Source organism: Candoia aspera, chromosome 5 (assembly GCF_035149785.1).
Source record: "Candoia aspera isolate rCanAsp1 chromosome 5, rCanAsp1.hap2, whole genome shotgun sequence".
NCBI lineage: Eukaryota > Metazoa > Chordata > Lepidosauria > Squamata > Boidae > Candoia > Candoia aspera.
The window spans coordinates 44,396,796-44,409,596 of record NC_086157.1 but is presented as its reverse complement, the minus strand read 5'-3'; the positions used below and the strand labels follow the sequence as shown (position 1 = coordinate 44,409,596).

At 38.0% G+C, this 12,801-nt stretch overlaps 1 protein-coding gene across 1 annotated transcript in view; it reads left to right on the top strand.

The window, feature by feature from the left end:
* Positions 1 to 12,801, top strand: part of MID1 (midline 1) — a 204,517-nt gene that overhangs the window by 101,504 nt on the left and 90,212 nt on the right. The window lies entirely within an intron of this gene.

The following is a 12,801-nucleotide window of genomic DNA, read 5'->3' as shown; positions in this document are numbered from 1 at the left end:
GCAGATCCTCATAGAACTGCTCTACTTCAGCTTCTTCAGCATCTGTGGTTGGGGCATATATTTGGATCACTGTGATGTTAGATGGCTTGCCCTGAATTCACAAAGGACTTAAATAGTTGAAAAACATCCTGTTGCCATAAATCAAATGTTTCTTTTAATGTAGCCATCTGGTGCCCTCTAGTGTGTAATCTTGTCTTGTTATCGGTTATTGGAACGTAAACAAGGTATTTTCCCATGGGAGAGGACCTTTTCAATTAACTTCGAAGTCTTAAATCAAATCCATCTAAGTCCTTAATCTTTGTAAAACTTTCTAAAACCAACAGTAATCATCGTTTTGCTGTATATTCCAAAAAATATAAATCTTTAAAAGTATAATAAACTGTTTGGGGTTTGTTTTTGTTTTTTGTTTTGGAAAGGATTGAAGGAAACTCACCTGTGATTTCAGTAAAACTTGCCAGACTGAAGGTTCTCAATCTTTAAAGAAAGCCCAAGGAAAAAAATAAAATAAAGTCCAAAGTGAAGAAAATATGAGCCCAGTCAAACTCCATATAGTCCATATAGGCGACATTAGCAGCTATAAGCATGATGAAATCCCATGACTCCCAGCCGATTTCAAGCCAACTGCAAAAACACAGTTCCGGCTGCCTACTCACAAAAAAACAGCTGTACGGTGTGCTTGTGGATTATATGATCTTCTCTCTTTAACTCGAGAGAGATTACAGCAGCCTCATTCCTGCAGTTGGGCACCAATTTGGCCACAATGTGTTCCTCTCCTTCAGAGGAATGTCAGTTTGCTTTTACGGCTCACCAGAAATTTCATGGAAACTTGAAACTTCCCAGAAATACCTTATAATTCCTTTTATATCAAAATCCCATTATCCACTAAGCATATTACATTATTTCCAACATCATGGCATGCAGAGGATAATGATAGTAAATCAAATGTGTGCTGTTCATTGTTCTTGGCTAGAATAATTTCTAAAAATGATGGTATATTCATAAATTTAACTAAAATTCAGGTTCTATTTGAAAGCTGTATAAAAATCATTGTTCTGCAATTCTGAAAAAATCCTAGGAGAATTTTTGGAGTTACTGTGCTACCACATTTTGAAGACAATAAGTTGGGAAGCTTTCTCCAAACCATATATATAAGTTTTGGCATAGATGCTTAAACATTTATTGCAAATGAACCACTGTTGTGTGTAAACTGTGCTTGTCTAAGGAGTTTTGGCCTCCTTAGAGGCCAAATTAAAATTGTCCTATTTTAATTTGTAATTGTAGGAAATGGAATGGAGAAATGTCTAAGTGCCTCCTAAGTAGCTCTGCCCAAGGCAATTATGGGGAAGTAGGTGCCTATTAATCCCAATGAAGCTTGCATTCAGGGAATGGTATACTTGCTTAATTTGAATTAAGCTATGACAAGTGTGTTTTTCCCGATTTCTTTTCTGTGATGTACTGATTACCGTAATACTTGGGACGATAGGAAGTAGAGTTCTTTAGATTATATCCACACTGCCATATTTCCAGTATAATTCTTATATTTCATGCTAATGCATTATTGTTACTTGTCTCCAGTCAGCAGATGACATACTCCTTGTATTGCACTTAATCAATGGGCTAAAAGCTCTGTGCGAATCAGAGACTGCAAATTATTTTGATATATAACCTATGTTGTACTCCTTGTTTTTCTGTTTCCATCTTGATGTCTTTACAGATGTTGTTGTAATACTATTACTTGTCTCTTCTAACAATTCTCTGAAATTGTTAAGTTCCTTCCTGAGATCTTTGTACTTCTGGGCTTTTGCTTCTCTTATCTTCTTGGAAATTTCCATGATTTGTTCTAATGTCCAGTTTGCTTTCTTCTGTTTCTTGATCTTTGGCAATCACTTTTCACATTTTTCAACAACCAATTTAAGCTCATCCCACACTTCCTCCAGGTTTAGGAATTCAAAGTGATCCCTGACATTTTAGTTGAAAATGATGGGTGTATGCTCAGTATCATACTGTGGATGTCCTGTTCAGACTATGAGGTGGCCAGACAGTATTATTATCAAAACTACTCTTTATTAAGACAACTATTTACAACAATAAGTCCATGTGATAAATGAGGTAAGACTGTTTCCCATCAAGACCACCCAGGCAACAACGGAAGAACAGGCAAAGTTGCAGAATCACATTGTGGCAGAACTGCAGGGCAGGATTTGCTAATGGAAGCTGTGGGACTGGATGATTCGAAGAAGCATGCCAAGACTGGAACTGAAGGCAAGAGTCTGCAATCTGGAACACTGACCGAACTGGACTGGCATGTGGAGGCTAGGTGACTCTGAACTGGAACCTCTGGACAAGGCTTAGTTCTGGAGGCTAGGCTGGGCTGGACCAGAGACTCAAGACAAGGCTGGGAACCTGAAACCAGAGTTGTCTGGACTAGAGATTTCGAACAAGATGGAGAACTAGGAGCAGGACTGGACTGGACTGAAAATTCTGGACTAGGCTGAGAGCTTGGAGCATGACTGGACTGGAGATCCTGGACAAGGCTGGATGCTTGGTGCATGACTAGACCGGACTGGAGATCCTGGGTGAGGCTGGAAGCTTGAAGCATGGCTAGGCTGGACTGGACTGGAGATCCTGGATTAGGTTGAAAGCTAGGAACAAGACTGGGAATGCTCTTGGAATGCACTGAATGGTGGCGGTGAGGTCCAGAATGGGACGTGAGGCTGAGATTGCAAGAATCGGCAGGAAGAAGATCCTCTATGGCAGCTTGTGCAGTGGGTAGGTCCTCAATGATAGGAAACGCAGGCTCTGATTCTCCTCCGGCTATAGATGAGGTTTCTGACACAGGAAGGGACTCTTCTGCTGGGGCTGCGAGCTTGAAGAATCAGTTGTCTCTGGCAGCTTGCTCTTCATGCATCTGCCTTTTATGCTGATCCTCTGTGCACCTGTTCCATCTGTGGCCAATCAGGCTACCTTCTCCTTTGCTTGCTTTTCTGCATAACTTTCCTGCATGCTGATTGGAGGATTCAAATCCTCCTCCAAAGACTGGCCAATCAACTGCTGTAACTTCTCCTGCACTGCTGAGTCACTTCTGCATTTTACTTTCCCGGTTTCTGCCTGGTAAGTTTCTGTTTCCCTTCTGACTCAGAATGAGTTTTGTTTTCTGAGTCAGAAGCCAGCTGAAACCTCACAGTGGAAACTGTTTGGCTTTCTTCTTCCACTTTAGTTTAACTTGTCCTCAGTCAGCACCTGGCCATGTCTTTGCTGCTGTAATTGAGCTCTTCTACTTCCTTGTACCAATAATATAGTTAAATTGACATCTGTTACCCCATCTGACAAAGTCCATGTATATAGGCATCATTTTGGTTGTTGGAGGACTGGATTAGCAAAGAAGAAATCACTGGATTGGGAGAAATTGAAAAGTTGTTGTCCTGCTTCATTTTGGTTTCCTAAGCCATACAGTCCAACTATATTTTCCTCCTTATTATATTCAACTTTGGGTATCCTATATCCAACCACAAGCAGCTTATCTTGTGTGAATGTTCTGTCAATTTCAAATTGAACTTGATCATAAAATAAATCAACCTCTCTTCTACACTGGTGGTTGGAGCATGAACTTGGTTAATTGTCATATTAAAGGGTTGTCTGCAAAGCCCAATTGAAATTATTTTGTCATTTTTATTTATTTATATATCAAATTTATTTACCCCCCGTCTTACTCAGAGAGTAGCTCTGGGCTGTTTACATAAAATAGGAATAAAACTTTACTTAAAATACAATAAAATACCAAAACATTGCATTGTAGCCCTGTACTATTCTTGCTGTACTTTTCCTGACCATGAATGCAACACCATTCCTTGTTTTTCATGTCCTGAATAGTAAACAGTGTAATTGTCTGACTGCAAGTGTCCAATTCCAGTCCATTTCAATTTGCTGATGCCTAAGGTGTCAATGAGTGGTCAATCCTTCACTGTGTTAAGTTTTCCCGTATTTGTGCTACATCCCATGTCCCCATTGTAATTCTGTCTTTGCAGGTTCATATTTTCTTTTCTGGCACGGCACCATTAGCAACTAGATGTCCTGAAGGCTTTAACCAACGCATGTCATAAATATCACTGGTATTCTTAAAAGATTCCCACCTTATCCTCAGTAGCATGTTGAGTGCCATCCAATCTGAGGGGCCTTCATCCGACACTATATTATCAGCCTTTTTATATTATCCATAATATGGTTTTCTTGATAATGTACAGAAGTATGACAATTGCCTTCCTCCACACAGTATGAAATGATTCCTTTACTGTTGTCCATCTCTTCAGGATCTTCCTATATTATTGCTGCCCAGTATAGCTGCCTGCTTGCTTTAGCTGGGCAGCTGGGATTACCTTCATGCCTTGGGTTGTCCTGCTAGGAGTATGTACTCTTGGCATCCCCTCCCCGCCCACCTCGGTGTTCTTCACCCATCCTCCCAGGAATATAGCATCCCCCTGCCATGATGAGGCAGCATAACAGGACTTTGGGGTGGGGGTGGGGCGTTTATATAGATGTATGCTTTGAGATTAAGACCTGTTATGCTGTTGTGCTGAATTATTTCCTCTCTTATTTCCTTCTCTCTATCTTTTCCAAGTTTTGTAATAAAAAATGGCAGAAGGGGAATTTTTATAGAATAGAGAAAGTGGAATCTTTGCTTTTTAGGAATTGACTGGATAAGTGAGAAAAAAAAATAGAGGAATGAAACAAATTGAATACCACCCCATCCAGGAGTTCCATGTATCTTCCAAGTATCTCACTTGTTGTCTTCTCCCCATCCCCTAAATGTTAAAACTTTGCTGTGGGTGAAATAACATACAGCCCCCACCCCAACCCTATGAGCCAGTTTGTGAGTTTGGAAGTCAGAATTTATAGGCCTGCTTCTCTACCTCTTAGCAGTAAGGAGTTTTCAAATAACAGGAAGAACAGGATATGTAATGTTTTTATTGCAAAAAGCTCCAACAGTTCATATATCTAAGAACACAAACAGTATTATTATAGTTTCCCTCTTTATCAGGTTTACTTACAATTACACAGCAAATAAGATTTCTTGTTTCATTTTTTATTTAGTCATATTATGAGATCAATGTAAACATATGCTGTATGAAGAATTTTCTCTAACATATCTATATACATCCTGTACTATTTTCTTATACTTTGAAAAAAACATAAAATTAGATATGGTTTCAGTTTTATCATATTGTGTATTTTTATTAGTTGCTTGAATTTAATATATTCCATTTCATTACACTGAGGGGATATAATATCAGAAACATCTTGTAATTTAATACACATAAATTTTTAACCAGATTTGGAGATTTAATAGATTGTATTACACTGTCCAGAAAAAACACCGGCCAAGAAAGATATGGAGCCAATATTTCCATGTGTTAAAATGTTTTAATAAAAATGCCAGAATTCTTTTTTTCCTCTTTGTACTATCACAAATGCATTTTTACTTCCTAATGTAGATAATAGAAGAAATGAATACTCTAGTGACTGTTAAATGAATTGGAATAATGATATATATTAATAATGGTTAATATTAATGAATCAATATACTTAATTAGGCCCATCCCTAGAAATCCCACTATGTATTTCTTCAGCAATATATTTTCAGACAGAAGATTTCAGGATTGGTACACCCTAAGAAACAATTACTGTAGCTGAAATTAGCAGTGGACTCTCATCTGCTTCAATTGGTTCCTATTCTTCCAACCTCTGCCCACTGTGGCTTGAAAGGAGATTTCAGAGTTTGCTGCCTTACTGTAAGCCAGGATATCCAAACTAGACATCCATACCTTAAGAACTGCATACAGATTATGGTTGGCTAATCATAAGTGCTACAAACTGTGATGAAACTTTGTTTTCTGTTTGGTAAAAATCATCTGAAATCTTTTTGCTAAATGCTCTAATCTTTCTAAGGCTCTTCCTTATAGCCAAGAGGAAGTTGCCTCTTTTGCAATTCCTGACAATGTCATCATATTATTTCAAATATTAAACCATGTTAAAGACAATGTTCCTTCAGCTTTGTTTCCTCCTTCGACACCAAATATCACCAATAAAAACATTGACTAACATTGACTGAGACAGGGCAGAAATCAAGTTTTGACAAGTGGATACAACGGTTTTGTGGAAGTGTTTCTAAGGTACTTTCAAAGGAAGCCCAACAATCAACTGATATCTGATATCAAAGTGGTTTTTTTTTTTTTGGTATGGATTTAGTGCTACTCTAGAATAGCTTCAGATCTTTGTCCAAAGCAGTCCAAAAAACTGATGACAAATGCCTCAGATTTGCTCTGTGAAGCTGCAGAGAAATCCATCTCTTTCTCTCCTCTCTTCCCTGCTTCCCTGTATACTTCCCTCTCACAGCCACCACAACTTGTCAGTGCCTGTCCAGGTCTTCAAACCAGGAATAGGATCAGTGTTCTTATGAGTCCAGAAGAAGCCAATTTAAAAGAACTGGATTTCCATTCCCACAGCAAATTGGTTCTGGAAGATGGTATTTAGGACATGCCCACACCCTTCCAAAATAGCCAATAGGTGCCAGGATGATCCGACTCCCTAAGGTCCATCTGACTGTAACATCAACCAAATGTTCAATGAAACCTATCAGAGTTCATCTAGAGCAAACAAAGGGGACAAATAATATCCTATTCTTACATACAGGATGCTGAAGTGTATATTAGGCAGAGCAGACAAACTGAAACTGCCTGATGACCCTGGAGGGGAAGAAGACAGATAACAACAACCAAGTTGTTGTCTTTTCCGTGATGTGAAGGGGCTCAGTATATGGGTAAAACAAAGGACATTGTTAATAAAAGAAGGTGCTAGTATCAGTAGAAAGGGTGAGCTTGGAGTCTTCTTAGAAGAACAGAATGTAGAGGGGCCAGATCAGCCTTTAGTAAGGTCACCCTATGTTGTTATCAGGTCCTACATTCCTGTCATGCTTGGAGATACTTGTTTGGGATGTCAGTAACAGGGAGGTTTCAGGGGATTCTGCAGGAGTGATTTGAGAACTGGTTTAAGCAATATAAGTGCAAAGTAGAAAAGGGGACGACAGGGTGGTAATTATTGTCTGTTGTTTGTCTTAACCTGCTTCTCGCTCACTATCATGTGTTTCTATTCATTGATCAGTTCCCACCTGTATACCAGGACTGACAGCCTCTTTCTCTCAGCAGCTCTCACTTGCAAAGCTGGGGGAGATTTCCCTGTGATCTCCACATTGTGAAATGTGAGGAGGATAGTTGATTCTGCTGTCCCTATAGCGCTGTGTAAGGCTCTGTGCATGGGTAGAAGTGAGAGGTTTTTCCACTTGTGTATGTGTTTGTACCTATATACATTTCCAGCACTAACCAGAGCTGTCCATAAAATTTCGCAGCTGCACCCATTGTGTCCCAATGATCCCTCCTTTCGAAACACAAGGGGGATTGACAGCTGTGTGTGCTTCAGTGGGCTGCGTTTGTTGTTGACTAAGTGTCTGAGCGTTCTGGTGTGTGGTGGAGCATAGTGAGTAACATGGGGAAAACTTCGTAAGGGGCAATGTCGAGAAGGTAGGAGAAGGTGACAGGTAGGTTCCAAAAGAACAGAAGAGCTGTATTTGAAGGCTTGCACATGAAATCCAACTGCCTCATGGGCACTTTTGCATGCTTGGGTTCAGTGGACTGATGATTCTTCAACCTTGCTGAAATTTCCACCAGTGAAATCCTTTGATTTAGAAAAGATTGAACATTTAAAGGGGAAGTGATGTCCCAGAAAGCAGGGAGGTAGATGATGGCCACCTTTGAGAAGTGGAAAGTCTTTGCGATTACAAAGAAACACGAATCCCAGTATCAACATAGAGTATATTCCATAAGAGAATGATATGAAGGGAATATCATGAAGATATGGCTGAAAAAAAAGGGGTTAGCAGGACATGTTCATGGGTCCATGGGTAGATGGAACTGAGAAAATGCCCGAAAACAAACAGAGTTAGAGAGAGAAGTTGTGGACCTTGCCTGCATTCATCCATTTATAGCTTATCAGGAAGGCACAGTTTTGGTCTACGAATTTTTGAGTGCAGCTATAATGTATGTTATATTTTTCTCTGCATGGATTCTATGCAAAAGCAAACAGCAGGGCATTTGTAGCTAGTGACAAAATGTTACTGCATTGAACACCAACAGTAGAGAGAGGAAAGCATCCACTTGTCCTAGTCAAAAGTGGATGCAAAATTAAAGAGAAGTCTGTATTCTAATTCGGCCACTGCTGATTTTCATTGAGTACATCTGCCTATTGTCTATCACTTGTTATATCATAAATATGTGTAAGACTTGGCATACCCAACAATAGAGAGATTGTAGTGCAAGTGCGTCACAAAATATGACAATATACTGCTAATCTTTCATGTTAAATTGTTACTGGTGGTTTGTTAGTACTGATGCTATGAATCAGTGTCTGGATAAAATCTTTCATGAAAGTACATTTAGAGAAGCTACTAACGTGGTATTATATGTGGTATGATCCTGTAATTACATAATAAATGCCTTATTCACACTTCTGATGATACTTGAAATATATAGAATTTGGGTCGTGACATCTCAGAAAGTCTATTGCTGAAGTGTAAAATAAAGTTTTATTAGAGAGATGTCAAAATTTTCCTATATCAGGTATATAACTTGTCTAGGTTTTCCTTTGAATAGTGTGATGAAGTTTGAATTCCAAAGGGTAGTAGGTAGATCAGGACAAAAACTACATGTAATTCCATTGAAATTTATACTTAATTAATTTTAATTCATTGGTCAATAACTAAGAAGATGCAGTTTAGTTACCCTATATGATGCTTGCATTTCTCCATGCCAAAAAACCTAGCTTTATTACTCCTTCACATTTGCTTATATAATAGGGTACAATTTCATTTTAAAATTTCAGTATTTTTTTGTTTTCCTCTTACTAGGCAAAGGCTTCAATAAATGGAAATGAAACTGACAAGCCAACTCTGCTTGATCACCAGTAGCTTAAGATCTACTTACCTGCTTAATATCACTTGCATTATATATTGTGTATTTGTAGGCAGGCTCAAAATCAGGCTCAATTTTTTTTCTCTCTCCACTTTTGCTTAGAAAAACATTTACTCCGTGATAGCACAAAAGCTTGATTACAACTTTGGAGCATTTAGTCCATTTGTAATGGACTAGTATTAAAACATCTTAACTACAATTGTGGTATACAGTATGTATTTCTTCTACACCACTGTGAAATCTGCAAAGTTGGGACCCAAGCTTTATTTATGAGTAAACAAGTTATAAATTGTGTTAGAAGAACTGAAAATCCAAAAACAAAGATGGATAATTCAGATAGACCTTTTGGTGCCTGGATGATGTGGGTCAACTCAGTTTGGCCTGGACTCCACTTCTATGAAACCTGAATCCTGATCCCAGCAGTGATTGCCATTATGGCTTATTATGGTTTGTTTCATGTGGCTTTGCTTATTTTCAGTCAACAGACTCTCACAACCAGTTCCTCCTGGCTGAGACTGGCTTTTGACAGCTTTGGCTTGCTGCATTACATTTTTCTTACTCTCTTGTAAATAGAATGCTTAGCATTCCACATACTGGATCCAACTGATGCCTCTTCTGTCTGCACTTCTATTAGCATTTTTGTCTTCTATAAGTATCATATAGAATACGATACTTATAGAATCAGTATAAAAGGAAGAAGTATAAAAGTGCTGATTCCTGTGTGCTCAACAGTCAACTCTGTGCGTTCATGCTTTGGCATCTTCATTCCTCATGAACTTCCTTACCTTTACACAAAAATGCTTCAGCCTAACTGTTTAAAAGGAATATTAAAAATATTCTTCCCAGAAAAAAATAACTAGTGTTGCTGCAAATTTAAAACAAATTAGGTTTTTAAATAAGCAAGGTGAAATCTCATTTTTAAGATGGATTTTAAAGGAGTATGGATTGAAAACGCCTATACAAATTCCAGTATAACTTGGCAGACTTGTTCTATTATACTAAAAAACAAAATTAAATTCTTTTGCAGCTTGCCCATAATTCCTGAAAAAAGTGTTGTGACAATCTCTGCCAATTCTATGCCTATTTACTTGCTCACCCTGCTGCTATTGACATCTCATGAATTGTTACCTCCTTACTGTATACCTATCACTCTGTATGTACTTGTCTGACAGCCCACCTTCAATCTACCTCCTCCAACTGCTCTCCCTGGTTCCATTGCTTACATCTTTGCTTGCTTGCTTGCTCATGCACACCAATACACCTATTATCCAGTGATTATGCCAGCTGAACCAATTAGATGTTGTCTTTGAAGACAATTAACCAATGAGTGTACTGAGGAGGTAACACAGAAACAGGCCTCATTGCTTACACTCCAACAAAGGTAACATCTGTTTAATTCAACTAGTTGGCTAGATAGCCAACAGAATGATGCTATTGTGGCCATTGTTTGAGGAATGGAGGCCCTATACCAATATTCCCAGTTCAGCTCTAATATGTCACTCTTTTAAAGAGAAGACAGTACTTATCTCTTCCTTTGGGAAAAGATGCCATTTCTGTGGTCTGAGAAAAAGAAGAATTATATGAAAAATCTTATTTTAATTGTGATATATTAACAATTATATGTGTGTGTGCATAATGAACATAATTGTCACCAGAAAATTTTCTGATTTTCATTCACTGTTCACCCATACAGTATCCTGAACGCAGTTTATCATCTTATCCAATAAAATATTAAGATGAAGTGAGTTAGGATTTTTTTTCTGCTTAAAGAAGAGCTGTCATTACTTCTTAGTAAAATATGAGATGGAACAAATGCATCTCAGGTGAAAAATTCACACTCTCCAGTTCCACCCTAGGCTCCAATTGTTCTGCATCTGGCAAAAGATTCTCTTCTGATCCACATGTGCTAATTTATGAATGGTTCTTTTTTGCTTTAAGGGACCCCTTGACAATTAAAGATCAGGACAGTTTGGCCTGATCTCCATTTTCCTAGCCATAGGAAACACTCACAACTGTGTTATTTCAGAAAGCAAACCAATGGCATCCTGATAAATGAGTCTGTGCTAATTATTTTTATTCATCATCTGATTTCAAATTTCTGTAATGAAGTGGAGATCCAAGGGCAAGTAGTGATTATGGACCTCTGCAACACACAACAGTATTCTATGTTTCTCAGAGAAAGGACTAACTGCATTGCTTTTTGCTGAAAACTGAGATGCTTGTTCTATTGGAGTTTGCATGTGCTGAAGTCTTCCTGTGAAAGAATACGGATGAAAAGTCGCATGTTATTTCATGCTGGGATATTATTTCTAATCAGATTACATAATTTATTTACAATTGTCAAAGGGAAAGGTGGGGACTATAAGGTGTATTTTTATAGTAGTTAGACCACCTTTCCTACCATCTCGGAAAAGTGGCTGATGGGCCAACAGTGGAGAACTACAGATTTCAGCTCTGCCATCAGATTATTTTTTTTCCATGCATAGTCCCAATCCTCTGCCTTTTATAACATCTTACCTAATGAAGCATTCTGGAAAACTGAAAATATATTTTTATACTTCTACAACTAACATTTAAATCTATTTAGTTATTGAATTCAGTAGTTATTTGAAAATGAATGCAGTGGATAATATTTATAATTATTCACCTGAGAATTAATCGCCAAATACTAAGGCTGACCAATTATATTAATTATAGCATAATTAATTATGTCAATTGTTTCTAAAAGTATCACTATCTCCATTAGATCATAGGCTCAGCTTTTATGTGCCATAAAAGTAGCAGATTCAGCAGCTGCACCTCCATGACATGCAATACCTTCCAGCTTTCTAAGCAGCAGTGAGATTTACATAAAATAGCAAAGTAAACACTCATGAGAACACAAACTAATCAACAAAAAGCAGGAACAAAAGGAATTATATGGGCCATATCTGGTTGGTTCTTTTTTTCCCCAAGACAGGGTCTTTCTGGTTTGGAAAAAAACAATATTTAAAAAATGCCTATTGTACTAGAAGAGCAGTTGGCAGTTGGGCTTTGTCCAGATGTTCCATATGGTAACTCCCCAAAATCCTGTCCAATATGACTTTGGTAAGGAATTATGGGAGTTACAGTCCAGTCCAAAACATCCAGAGGTTACCTTGTTTCCTTTTCCTTTCTAGAACAAAATGCTAAGGAGGAAGATGAGATTCCCTTAAACCCGGGCATCATTTAAAACTTCTCCAATTGCCAACCTAAATGAAATAAGGTACTTAGGCCTAAAGAGAAAACGCCTTTTCACCAGTGGCAATCCATTCTCCCAGAAAAAGCATGCCTGACACCTACGTTAAGGTCTTTCTGATACCAGATGAAGACCTTATTTTCTCAGGAAATAGGAATCAGTGTTAGGCTATTGAATAGTATTTTGTTACTAATTTTCTAGTTTTACCTATTGTATTAATTAATATTTTTATTTATTTATTTAATTATAGCACTGCCTGACTCCAGAAAGACTCTAGTGTTGGTTTTTTATCTTATGATAATCCTACTGCCTCTGCTGTATTTATTGATCTATGCTGGTAGTATACACCTTCTAACTGATCTTTATACCATCCTGAGGACTGTGGCTGTTGCGGCAGCCTAAAAAGAAGCAAAGGAGTAAATCAATATTAACTTCTAATCAAAATTATGGATGATCCTTATGTAAGAACATTGATGGAGCTCTAATTCTGCCTTGTGAATATCTTAAGGAAGAGAGAGAAAGGGCAATTTCATGATTTGACTGTGATATTTTGGGATGAGGATGATT